At 40.6% G+C, this 12,612-nt stretch overlaps 1 long non-coding RNA gene across 1 annotated transcript in view; it reads left to right on the forward strand.

Annotated features, from left to right (window-relative positions):
* Positions 1 to 811: 811 nt before the first annotated feature.
* LOC118660371 overlaps positions 812 to 12,612 on the forward strand; it is a 38,399-nt gene continuing 26,598 nt past the window's right edge. The window contains exon 1 of the long non-coding RNA XR_004968881.1: positions 812 to 933. This is a non-coding gene — a long non-coding RNA (uncharacterized LOC118660371). The remainder of the gene's footprint in view (positions 934 to 12,612) is intronic.

Genomic DNA, 12,612 nt, shown 5'->3' on the forward strand with positions numbered 1-12,612 from the left:
AATATATTTTAAAAAAATAGAGAATAGAGATTTCAGGAGAATAAATGGTCTGGATATCCATATTAATTTAGCAGTCATACAATGAAGAATGGGCATGACCTGGGTTGCTTGGTGGGGCTCCATCAGTGCCAGGACACACATCCATCAAGCCAAGATGCCACTAAGATTAGCAGGTTCTTGTCTAAGTAAGTCTCTGAGATTGGCAGGGCCTCATTCCCCATAAAGTTTAGCTGCATGTCCCATTTCTGCTCCTTTCTTAATGTGTTCATTCATTTAACCACCTGTGGACAGACACAGACCCGAGTTCTTACTCTGAGTGAAGGACTTTGTGGGAGATGTATAATAGTGGGGTCTCTTCTAGCCTCCAAGAATCCTTCTGCCCAGTGCCACTGTTTCTGTTTTGTGACCATCCTCATAGTAGATGCATCCACACCAAAATATTGGGGAGTTAAGCAAATAGAAGTCATGGAATTATGCTTAGAGCCAACCATATAAGCAAAAATACTCAACCCTCCTGCAGAGGAAATTGTTTTGAAAATCTCATGCCACATGCTTCCCTCCCGTCTAGACTTCAAGGAGAAAACTAGCTACCCAGATGCCTTTTGTTAGTGCTCTTCCCCAAAGCAGTTCAAATAGCCCAGCCCAGACATGTATTTGATTCTGCATAAACAGGCTTCTCCAATTAATGGGGAAAAATAGTGTTGTGTCAGTGCTGGGAAACCACAGGCCAGTAGACCAAGAGTGATTCATCAGGCAGGTCACAACAAGGCCAACCCAATTCTAAAATGTGTGTTTCATTTGAATGCTATCACTAGCATAGTAAACAGGACTACAAAACAATTATGTAAATACTGCAAACTAAGAGAAAATGGCAAAAGTGTCCAAGGTGAAGGAAGAGAAAGTTATCATAAACACCTGAGACAAGGATTTAAGGTAATATTGAAGAGTAGGATGAAGTTTCAAACTTTACAGTGTAGATATTGGTAACATCAGTTTGTTAGTAACATGTTTCATTGAAAGAAAGATGCATAATGTTTTGAAATGTATGCGCTTTATTGGTTTTCTGAATTGGCTTATGGTCTTTGTGGGAGGATCGGGCAGTTTGCATCTCTCTCTCTCTCTCTCTCTCTCTCTCTCTCTCTTTCTCTCTCTTCTTTATTTCTTCCATATAATGCACTGGGGAAAGGGACTCTTATTTTGTTTTACCTTGAAGTATTAAAATGAAAATACTTAATTTTGCAAGGACTGGGCAGTGAATCTAATAATCCCTTTTCTCAACAGACTAAATCTTCTCTGTTTTTGTTGGTAATCTTATATATTTTTCCTCTGTTCGACAATTAAAGTTAGTATTTGAAATAATATTCCCAATAGAAATGTTATTTGTTACTTCTCAGGGGCTTGCATTAAAAATGTTATTCCAGTTCCTTATTTCAGCATTTCATGGTGCAGAATCCATATCTACCCAGTGGCCTCTAAAGATTAGGAGGAAAGGTGTTTCCAGATGTCCCAATCTCATCTGAGCCTCACCTGAGTTATGCAAGGGCCCCACATTTATGCATTCAGGTTGGATCTTCACTGGGGAATAGCTCACATAAGGTTGTTGGTATTTCCTGCTCCTGTTAAGTCAAAACTATTGTAATAACAGCTTTTTTGCCAGGATTCAGGTACCTTAGCTTCAAGCCCAGACCAGAATCAGGAAATGAAGAGGTATATGTGTAAAGGAAAACTACTGGGGTAGAGGTTTGGGGTGGGGAAAGGGGAATTGCTCAATTTTTTTTTCTTGGCATCAAAATGTTCAACATGAATAAGTCATTAGACAAAAAAAGACCTAGTCTTAGTGGAAATTACCACTGGTCAGATTCTCCATGGTAACTTTTGATTCTGACACCGCGTCAATGGGCTGGGTAGATCTGAGAGGCTGCTAGGATTGTCAGACTAGGAGTTAAAATACTTAGTTTCTTTGCAAGAATTTTGAGTGCTTATACAACTGGCATAGGTCTTATTTAAAAAAAATGTACAAATAAGAAATAGCAAACTAGGTATAAAAGTGAATATCTATAATGAGAAAAGAAATACTAAAAATTATAAATCTTAAAAAGCTGGCAAATGCCATATGTATTACAAAATCCCTAAGAACAACACAGTGTTTTTATTTAGCCTGACACACTTCTATAATATTCTTTTCTCAATAATTTTTGGTTGCATAGTTTCAATTGCTTCTACAAAAGATAATAATTTTATAATATTTTCTATAAAGAATGGAATGATAATCCAGTCTTTATATGTGAAAACTTGTTTCTCTCCCCCTACTCACACCCATATACCTCCAGTGCAGGATAACCTGTAGCCTTTGATTGAAACCAGAGAATTGTTACAGATTATGTGGTGTGTGTGTGTGTGTGTGTGTGTGTGTGTGTGTGTGTGAGAGAGAGAGAGAGAGAGAGAGAGAGAGAGAGAGAGAGAGAGAGAAAGAGAGAGAGAGAGAGAGAGAGAGAAGGGGGTTGGCTTGGCGAGTACATGCCTCAAAGCCAGTCCTACACAAGGAAGTTTTGTAATAATTTGACTATACCAAACCCCCCCCGCAAAAAAAACAAAAACAACCCACCAAACAATCCAATTAAAAAAATTGGCAAAAGACCTGACTAGACATACAAATGGCCAATGGACAAAGGAAAGATGCTGAGTGTCACTAGTCATCAGAGAAATGCAAATTAAAACAAAAATGAAATATCACCTCATACCTGTCAGAATGGCTATCATCAATAAATCAACAAACAACAAGTGTTGGGGAGTATGTGAAGAAAAGGGAACCCTCTTGCACTGTTTGTGGGAATGCATTTTGGTGCAGCCACAGTGGGAGATAGTATGGAGTTTCCTCATCACTGCTTTCAGCTTTGCACACATTTTATTTATTTATTTATTTATTTATTTATTTATTTATTTATTTACTTATTTACTTACTTACTTACTTATTTGTTGTATTTTTAAGCTATGGTCTCTGAGCTCCTGCCAACACTCCTGTATTAATTTGCTAGGGCTGCAATAAAAAAATACTACAAATAGGGTGGCTTAAACAAGAGAAATTTATTGTCTCACAGTTCTGGAGGTGAAAAGTATGGGATTAAGGGGTTGGTTCCATCTGAGGACTGTGAGAGAGAATTTGTTCCATTCCTCTCTCCTAGCTTCTACCTTCCTCTTCACATGCTGTTCTCCCTATGTGTGTGTCTGTCGTTATGTACAAATTTCCCCTTTTTTTATAGGACACAAGTCACATTGAATTCATAAGGCTCACTCTAATGGCCTCATCATAATTTGTTTAAATCTGCAAAGACCCTATTTCCAAATAAGACACATTCTGAGGTTCTGGGGGTTAGGACTTCAACACATCTTTTCAGTGGGAAGCAATTCAACCCATAACAACCCTTAGCTACACCCAGCCAATAATCACATTGAAAGGTGGACAATGGTTCTCACAGCTGTGATTTATTTAAGTGTGTCGTCCTTGCAGTATTTCCAGTGATCTCAGTTGATGATACTTGTTTTCTAAAGAGAGAAAGGCTAAGATATCTATAAGTGTGGCCTTCATGTTCAAATGGCTGCTGCAGGGTTGAGTACTGTTGGAAAAGAAGGTCAAGTGCACTTAGTATTATTTGGCCAGTGCATGTGAGAGTAAATGTCCCTTTATGCACCATGTGAGTTCCATCTCATTTCATTATCCACTCTGGGTGAAAAGCAAGAGAAAGAGTGACAATAAGGGACACAAAGAACTCTCAGAAATTTTAGCTTAAAACGCAAATGTTATAGTTTGGATATTTTTTCAAAACTTTTATCACCAGGTGACTGTTGATCATAAGTTTGCACAGAGAGTTTACCAGTAATAACATGCACAACATGAAAGGTCTCTTTGTTTTGCTTCTTTGGATTCTGCTCTTGGTTAGTTGTTCATCACTTATTCCTGCCTGAGGCACCGTGAATGATCAGTACTCACCCAAATGACTCAACTAATAGCAAACAGCATGCTGGGCACTGTGAGATGACTCAGAGACGAAGCTGAGATCAATCAAGAAAGCTGTTCCTAAAGAATGTGCTGTAAAGGGCATGAAAAATCTAGGTGCTGAGTATACCAAACTTTCACTGGAAAATTCCTTCAACTTTGCTGTCTGTTTGAAAACTTCTATAATGAAATGTTAAGGGAAAAAAAATAACATAAATCAACCCCCATGAATAACTTACTTAGAGCGAAAGAGCAAGTGCTGTTAGCATCCGTTTGTTGTAAAATTAATTAGCATACACTCAGAAATAGATCAGTGCCAGCTTTAACTCTCTTGTCGATGGCTGGGTAAACAAAGCATTGTCAGTTCAGGTTTTGATATCTGTTCTCTCATGATCAATTATTAGGATGTGGTAAGCAGCCTTTTGGTTGTATTTTATTTTGTTTTGTTGAATTAATAGCTGCCAGATTCCTCCAGTCTGCACATTTACAAACAAGTCTATCTCTATTTTTAAAAATTATTTTAAAGACTTTTGCAGTGATTTTTATTTTTACAGAGAAGGAGAGAGAGAGAGAAAAAACATCAATGTGAGAGTGGAACATCCATCAGCTGCCTCCTGCACACCCCCTACTGGGAATCAAGCCAGAAACCCTGGCTTGTGCCCTGACTGGGAATTGAACCAGCAACCTTTTGGTGCACAGGGTGATGCACAACTGAGCCACACCAACCAGCTATCTCTACTTTTAAACTGTCTCCATTTATTTGTTCCCTAGGTATGATTATGAATTTGATGGCTGGAGTACAATAAGATGAATATAAAATAGGGCATTCTACTTTGTGAGCCATCTTTTTTGTTGTTGTTCTAAACTAGAGCAGTTAAGTATGCAGTCTCTGGAGCCAGATTGCCTAGCTTATTAGAATTTCAGCTCAGTAGGGTTTTGGGCAAATTACATAACCTTTTTGTGCCTTATCTTAAAGTGCAGGTAGCCTGCATCATGTAACTGACAGTGGCCATAGCAAGAGCTCAGTGAATTTAGCTCTCTCTCTCTAGAAAGCTTCACCTACCATCCTCTCTCTCTCTCTCTTTTTCTCCCTCCCTCTCTCTCTCCCTCTCTCTCCCTCCCTCCCTCCCTCCCCTCTCACATCTCTATCTCTAACTCTACTACTATCTTGACTCCATTTCTCTGCCTATCCAAGTCTACTTCCCTCATACCAGGGATGGGCCAAGGGAAGTGGCCTTTCTCCTGTCCTGCCCTGTCAGTGACCCCTGGGTAGCTCTCATGGACCCCATTCTCTTACCTTTCCATTAAGAAGGCAGGCTTCTTTGTTAATGGAACTCTTTAGTGTCCTATTTATGTCTCTCTACCTCACACAGAACTATTTCCTTCATGGACATTTTCTTCACTACCAGTATTTTTTTTCTTCACTATTCTGACCTTTTACACAATAAGGTCTTTTATCTGAAGTCTCCTGGTCTATAGCATGTCCCGTTGGATGCCACATGAAACATTTAATCAGATCTCTTATTTGACAAGCAATCAATCCACAAATATTTCTATTAGTGCCCATATGTTAAAGCCACTCAAAACTGTATTCCTCTTTTCTCCATAAAAAGCATGATAACAACAACAATAATAATAAAAGCAATAATAATACTCTCCATTAAGTTAAACTGGTTTATATGTAGACATAGATTTTAAAATGCAAATTGCAAGATCTCTAAACAATGTGTTTGTGACCAATACGTAGGTTCATGAAAAGTTAAGGATCGAAACGTTAACCACACTGGATATTGCTACACCTCCCTGTCCTATAGCCAAGGAGGAAGACATAGAATACTTGATTGGGGGAAGGTGGGAGTTGGAGCACGGGGAAAGGAATTTGCAGTGGTGATGGGAGGGCCTCATAGACATCCCTCAGTGGAAGATAATGATTTTCTTACTGTTGCCTTTAGAGCAGTGGTTCTCAAGCTTGGCTGCCATTAGAATCACCTGGGAATCTTTTTTAAATCCTGATTTCTGGGCCTCATCCTCCGGAAAATTTGTTTATTTGTTATGGGGTGGGGCCACAACATTAGTAACAAAGAAACAGAATTTCCGGAGGATGAGGCCCAGAAATCAGGATTTAAAAAAGATTCCCAGGTGATTCTAATGTGCAGTCAAGGTTGAGAACCACTGCTTTAGAGATTTAAGCTGGGCTGTAATGTCTCAGAAACATATTCATATTGTTCTCACCCTATATAATAAAAGGCTAATATGCAAATAGACAGAATGGTGGAACAACCGAACAACTGGTCGCTATGACGTGTGCTGACCACCAGGGGGCATGTGCGGAACATGGCCGGCATTGGCCGAGGTGGGATGGTGGAGCAGGTGAGCAGGAGCACCAGACCAAGGCAGGGCGCCAGTTGCTGTTATGGGGGTGAGCCTCTGGTGGTTACTGAAAATTCTTTGCTCCCGGATTCCGCCCGGTGCTCACTTGCACCCGCTGACAGCGCCAGCCCCAATTGCTCGGCGCCATCAATGGGTGCAAGCGGGGACAGCTCCATCAGTGTTTGGGAGTGGTGGTGGGAGCAGGGCTGCCAGCAGACAGGGTACCAGGAGCCGTGGGGAGGGGGCAGGGGCATGGAGGATGGGTTGAGACCTGCTCCTGTGCCCACCGCAGCCTTGCAGCCCACAGTTCCTTTCAAGGTGCATGAATTTGTGCACTGGACCCCTAGTTAATTAATAAAGTCCTGCCTAAAGGGATCATATTCATTTTCAGGAGACCATTGTCAGAGGTAACCAATACTGTCTGTAGTTATTGTCCTTGTGCTCCAAATGCACAAACAGGGACCCTCTTCTCATCTTTCATCTCTGGGGTCTGAGGACTATCTACTACTTGACCTGGGGTGTGTATGTCTTAAAATGCACAAATTCAATAGGAGATTTTGACATGGCCTAGAGAGTAAGGGCCATTGCCTTCTGAACCTTGGGCCTAAGTAGGACCCACTTCCTATCTTGAGAAGCTACACAAAAAAAATGCCATAATAATGATAAGTTATATACAATCACTAATGTTACTTGACCTTCATCTATCCTATCACTTCTCAAAATCATTTTTAATAGTGTGGTGATGTATCAAATTAATTCTAAAAAGAATTTCCTGGAAACATAAAATAACAGTAACTCCTCAGCTAAATCCTATGGGTTTGATTCAATTCTTTCTTGGAAGCAGATGAGGACCTCATTTAGGACCATGAACCCTGCTGGCCACAGTAGGGATTCCAAAAGTAGAGTCAGCCAAAGTCAAGGGAGGCCTCAGTCACTTCACCAGTGTCCTAATTCTTACTGATTAGTTGAGCTCTGTGGACAACGGAGGAAGGGTACTGGATAAAGATAATAGTGTCTTTTTGGTATAGAAGGCCTCACATATCTCTTTAAAGACTTACTCCTGCAAGGCTAAGGGGAGGCTTGTTTCTTCCTGTGATTTAGTGAAGAACTTTTGTGGATCATGAGCCCACAAACTCACCCCCCCCCTCCCACCTCCCCTGCCTCTGGGACCACCTGCCAGGCTTCCCTATCATCAAATCCCAGCTTTCTTCAGAAAAGTGCTCTTAAGAGATCCCTTTGCGCTAGGCCTACTGTGCTACAATCACACAGTCCACACAAATAAAATGCGTTGGCTTTCTTTTTGCCCCCAAAATGGCCATTAAGAGACTTGGATACGTAGGAATTTATTTGAAGTACCTAGGATAGAGGTCAGTGTTGTTAATTAGGAGTTTAGTTCAGTTAATTTTACTTTTTTATGGTTCCACACATAACACCTCTTAAAATTGCATTTCAGGCGATAGCTTGGTGGTTTTCCACTCTCACTGCATATTAGAGTCATCAAGGGAGCTTTGAAATATTCCAACACCCAGGCTCCATCCCAGGAAAGACTATGGGTAATGCCTGAGCATGATACTTTTTAAAGCTTCCATGTGCTTCTTAGTGTAGTAAATGTTGAGAACCATTGCTAGCTTTATGATATGACATACAAGTCAATTCTATTAAAATCAACCACTAACACCATCAAGAAAACTTGATTTGACGACATCATAAAGTTGAATAGGTTATGTAGGCATTATTATCAGCTTGAGATTTTTCTGGAAATTTGACTATATTTCACAATTTAAATGAAAGAAATAGAATTCCAGGATTCAGCATCTCAACAAGATAGATCTTCCATTACACAATGGTGAAGTAGTAACAGTTCCCAAATTCATATTTTTATACTGTTTAGAAGCAGAATTCACCAGGAAATTCAGTCAGCAAAATTGCTATAGAAAGCTTGTTTTCTCAATTTGTCCATAAAATTTCTAACCTCAAAGGTTTGGAGAATTTGGTCCCTATAAAGTCTAAAAAGTATAACAAAACCACCTGTGATGTTTTTGCAGTTAAGTTACATTCAATTGATTTTTGGGACTTTACTCTGGAGCAAATCTATGTCCACAGAGCCAGTCAAAGCTGTGAAATTTCCATTTTACCTCATATGTTTATCTCCTTTCATAAGCAAGGCTACTAACACTTGTGAGAGTGATAGTGGGCAAGAATAATGCTGGCGTGGCTTTTAAGCACAGTGACCACCTGAGATGATGATTCCACCAGGTTCCATTTGTTGGGAAGGACCACCTGGCAGGCTTCCCTATCATCAAATCCCAGCTTTCTTCAGAAAAGTGCTCTTAAGAGATCGCTTAGCGCTAGGCCTACTGTTACAATCACACAGTCCACACAACTAAAATGCTTTGGCTTTCTTTTTGCCTCCTTTCTTTTTGGACACCTGCCTTTCAGCTGAGAGGAGGGCTGTGCTGTGCCCTTTCTATCTGATGTCGCTCCTGTCCATTTGATGGGCTGAGTTTTATGAGTGGGAGGTTGGTGAAAAATAAATGTAAAGAATTTATGAGAGCTAAGTTGCTAATGTTTTGCAAAATATGAGGAATAAACATATATAAACCTTTCTGGAGGTGAGGGGGGCAAGAAAACCAACTGGGAAAAAAGAACAAAAGAAACCCAATCTTGTTAAGTGCATGCATTTCGATGGTGTCCTTAGCTAGTGTCTGCTCTTCTGTTCAATTAAAGGCGCTTAATATTTGGCTGCTGCACCTTTACCATGAAAGCTGGGGCATGAGAAGAGGGCAGAAATTGAATGTAGCCATTGCTGACATCCATTTGAAGCCAAAGACACAAAGGGAAGTAATTGGAGTTAATGGGAATAGAGTTTTAGAATGAAAGTACATGGGATTCGATTTAGTTAATTTAATTAAAGTTATACTTTAGATTACCTCATTTAAATTGCCTGTGTTTTCATTTATGCTCTGAATCCCTGGCCTTTACTTAACGAGAAGGTTCCCTAATAGAAAGCAATGATCTGTTTACCTCTCCTTCAGGGCCCTGCTGTATCTCATCTTCAGCCAGGGCCAACTGCCCCAGGTCCTTCCCAAGGCAAACTTTTTCATGCATTTGGTTGTCATAGAATGTGAGCAACTGAAGGCACCTGAAAAGCTCCAGCACTGCTCTAGCAGCGTGTGAAGGCTTCACCTTCTGAGCCTCTGGTTGTTTGGTAGCTATGGGAGCTTAGCCAGCATTACTTGTGCAGCAGGATATATACTCTCAAGGGCAACCGACACTCCCAATGGCAAAAACCATGGGGATTTTACCAATACATCAGATGAGAACTAAATGTTCATTTCCAGAATGGAAATCAGTTTTGCATAGTCATACAAGGTACTTCATCCAGATCACAAAAACCAGCTAAATGAAACTAACTAGTGAGACCTCATGGTTAGCTAGGCTGATGACATGGTGAATTCCTGCTGGTCGCATCCAAACATACCTGTGCCTTGGTTAGTGTTTCTCTCCTTTCAAAGTAGGAAGTGTGGCAGAGCAGTCTAGGGAGGGGGAGGGAGCAGTAAGGAAATGCCTAGGTAGAGGGAGGGAGCAGTTCCCCTCGTGGCTCCTGTGGAGGTCCCAGGAGAGGGGTGAAGTACACAGCAGGCCTCTATAATTTCTCACTCCTTTGCTCTCAGGAAAGCAAGGGTGACTATAGTCACAAAACAATGCATTTCATGATAGGATAATATGAACATATTTCCACTACAGGAGGAGATCAGCCTTTCTTGTCTCTCAGCACACCAGCTCTCAGAGGAAGCCTGTAATTACTGTCTCCAAGCACCTTTATTCAACTCATTCCTCTTATTCCTTTGAAATTTTCAGAAAATCTGTGCTATGATGAATAATACATAGATTTTTGTTACCTTTTAGTAAGGCAGTATTACTAGGATATAGTTTTCATTAATTTAAACATACGCATGTCACCATTTATGCTTTGTAGTATAATAATCTACTTTCTCCACTTTAGTTATTCTTTGGCAATAACTTGCACGTATATATGAACCATTGAATTATGGTAATTAATTCACTCTCAATAGAATAGGCAAGGCAGTAATATAGACAGTGATCTACTCAATAGGCATTTATTGGATAACCACTTCATTTAAGGCACTGAGCCCAGGTACTGTGGTTAGTACAAAACTGTAGAAGACTTGATCACTTTCCAAGGGGCCTCTACCCTAATAAAGGAGATTAAGCCTCAGGTACAAATAGTAATTCAAAGTATGGTATGAGTGGTAAATATGAAATACAAAGAAAGTACTGTGAGATTTCTGAGGACCATCAGATCATGTCTGACTTGCAGGTGGGTGGGTCAAGGAGTATTCTGTGGCACTGAGCTCTAAAGGAGGCAGAGGCTTGGACAAGTAATGGAGGGTGGGTGGAGATGGGGCACCCAGGTACAGTGGGGCCTTGACTTACGAGTTTAATTCGTTCCGTGACAGAGCTCATAACTCAAATTACTCGTATGTCAAATCAAAAAGTGAACGAGTGAGACACGTGATGCTGGACTGATGTTGTGGCGTTCACTGTGCCAACTAGCGGTGGGGTATCTGAAGCTGGCTCGTAACCCGAATTTTAGCTCGCAACTCAAAGCAAAAAATCGGCCGAGAGGCGGCTCGTATCTCGAAAAACTCGTAAGTCAAGGCCCCACTGTAGTTAGAATAGTGAGAGTAAGTGGATGGCCCTGTGAAAGTGCGGAGCACTTTCTAGACCATAAATGGGCCTTTTGGTGTTGATGTAGAGCACACGTCTGAAGGTAAGTTTTGCCAGAGCAAGATCTTGAGAGTCCTTGGTGTCAAACTAAGGAGTTTAACTTTACCAGTTAGATGTCCAGGTTCAGAGAAACACTGATCTTAGTCTTTTCAGAGCAGGGAATACCCTGGCAGCCTCAGCCCTCCTTAGGTTGGACATGGCGTGCTTGTGGTGAGCTCCTAACACCTGGATGCCCTGAGTCACACCTTCCATAGTCACCCACATACACTGGCTGGGTGCCTTCGGGGTCTCCATCCCGCCCACTAGAATGTGACCCTAGCATCTATCTAGATCTTGTTGGGGGGAAATGTTCTCGTCCCATTATCTGATACCTGACCGCCAGCTGCTAGCTAGGACTCATGAGTAGGAGGTAGGTGGGCGAATCAGTCCAGGGCTCTGCTTCTTCCCACTCTACCACATCTGCTTCCCATGGTTTACTTTCCTAATGATGTTTTGTTGTATTAAATGTGTAGGCCTCTGAGAGTAGGAAGGAGAACTTTCATCTTAGTAGTGGTTCTCCAAATTTGCCTTTTTGCTTTACAGACATCTAAAGAGCCACATCAGAAGAAATACCAGTTGAAAGACAACCTTGACACTTATTCATGAATACTTTTTTGAATAAATTAATACATTGAACGTTTGCTATCTGATAGACACTGTACTAAACCCCACATCTTATTAATCCTTTTAAGCTTTTAGTATATGTGAAGAGAAAACATGTTGAACATCAAAACAACACAGTCCCCTTATATTACCATTTATAGTTGCAAAAATTAAATGGGATAATGTACTTAAAAGTCTTAACACATTGCATACAGTAGTCACTATTATTATTATGACTTATAACTCCATACGCTATCAATGGTCTGGCTCAAAGAATTTTTAATTGGATGTGATATATTTTGCCTCTCAATTTCAGGTTTTAATGCTTTTTATCCTCAAAGTATTGACACATCTTTCTGGAAAAGATTAGAGATTTGGTTTCAAAGTTATGACAATCATTGCAATGTGTCCCAGTGTAGATACTCTGGTTGCCAGGGACTGTATAAATCAGGGTAAAAAGTGGGCTGATGACAACCGCCATTTTATTTTATTTTTGTTGCTTGGAGGGAAAAAGCAGTTTGGCAGATGTTGGGACTTGTGTCTGAGACATCGGAGCAACATGGTGAAAATGAATCAGTCAGCATGATGATAGCAACCTTGTTTGACTTCTGGACTGATCTGCCATCTCACAGCTGCACTTCACGTTATTCATGGGAGTGTGAATGCAAATGCTTGTGTTAGAAAAACATCCATGTCATCAGTTCACTATGCAAAGTACCCTAGAGATTGTAGGGTAGAGCCCTTTCCCTGAACATGAACAGAAATCTCGGCATGAAAGTTGATTTCCCAACACCACAAGATTTTGTGTCAGTTACCCAAGGATGAAATACCTATAACATAGAATCTTAATATAA

The sequence above is a fragment of the Myotis myotis genome, unplaced genomic scaffold, assembly GCF_014108235.1.
Source record: "Myotis myotis isolate mMyoMyo1 unplaced genomic scaffold, mMyoMyo1.p scaffold_m19_p_7, whole genome shotgun sequence".
NCBI lineage: Eukaryota > Metazoa > Chordata > Mammalia > Chiroptera > Vespertilionidae > Myotis > Myotis myotis.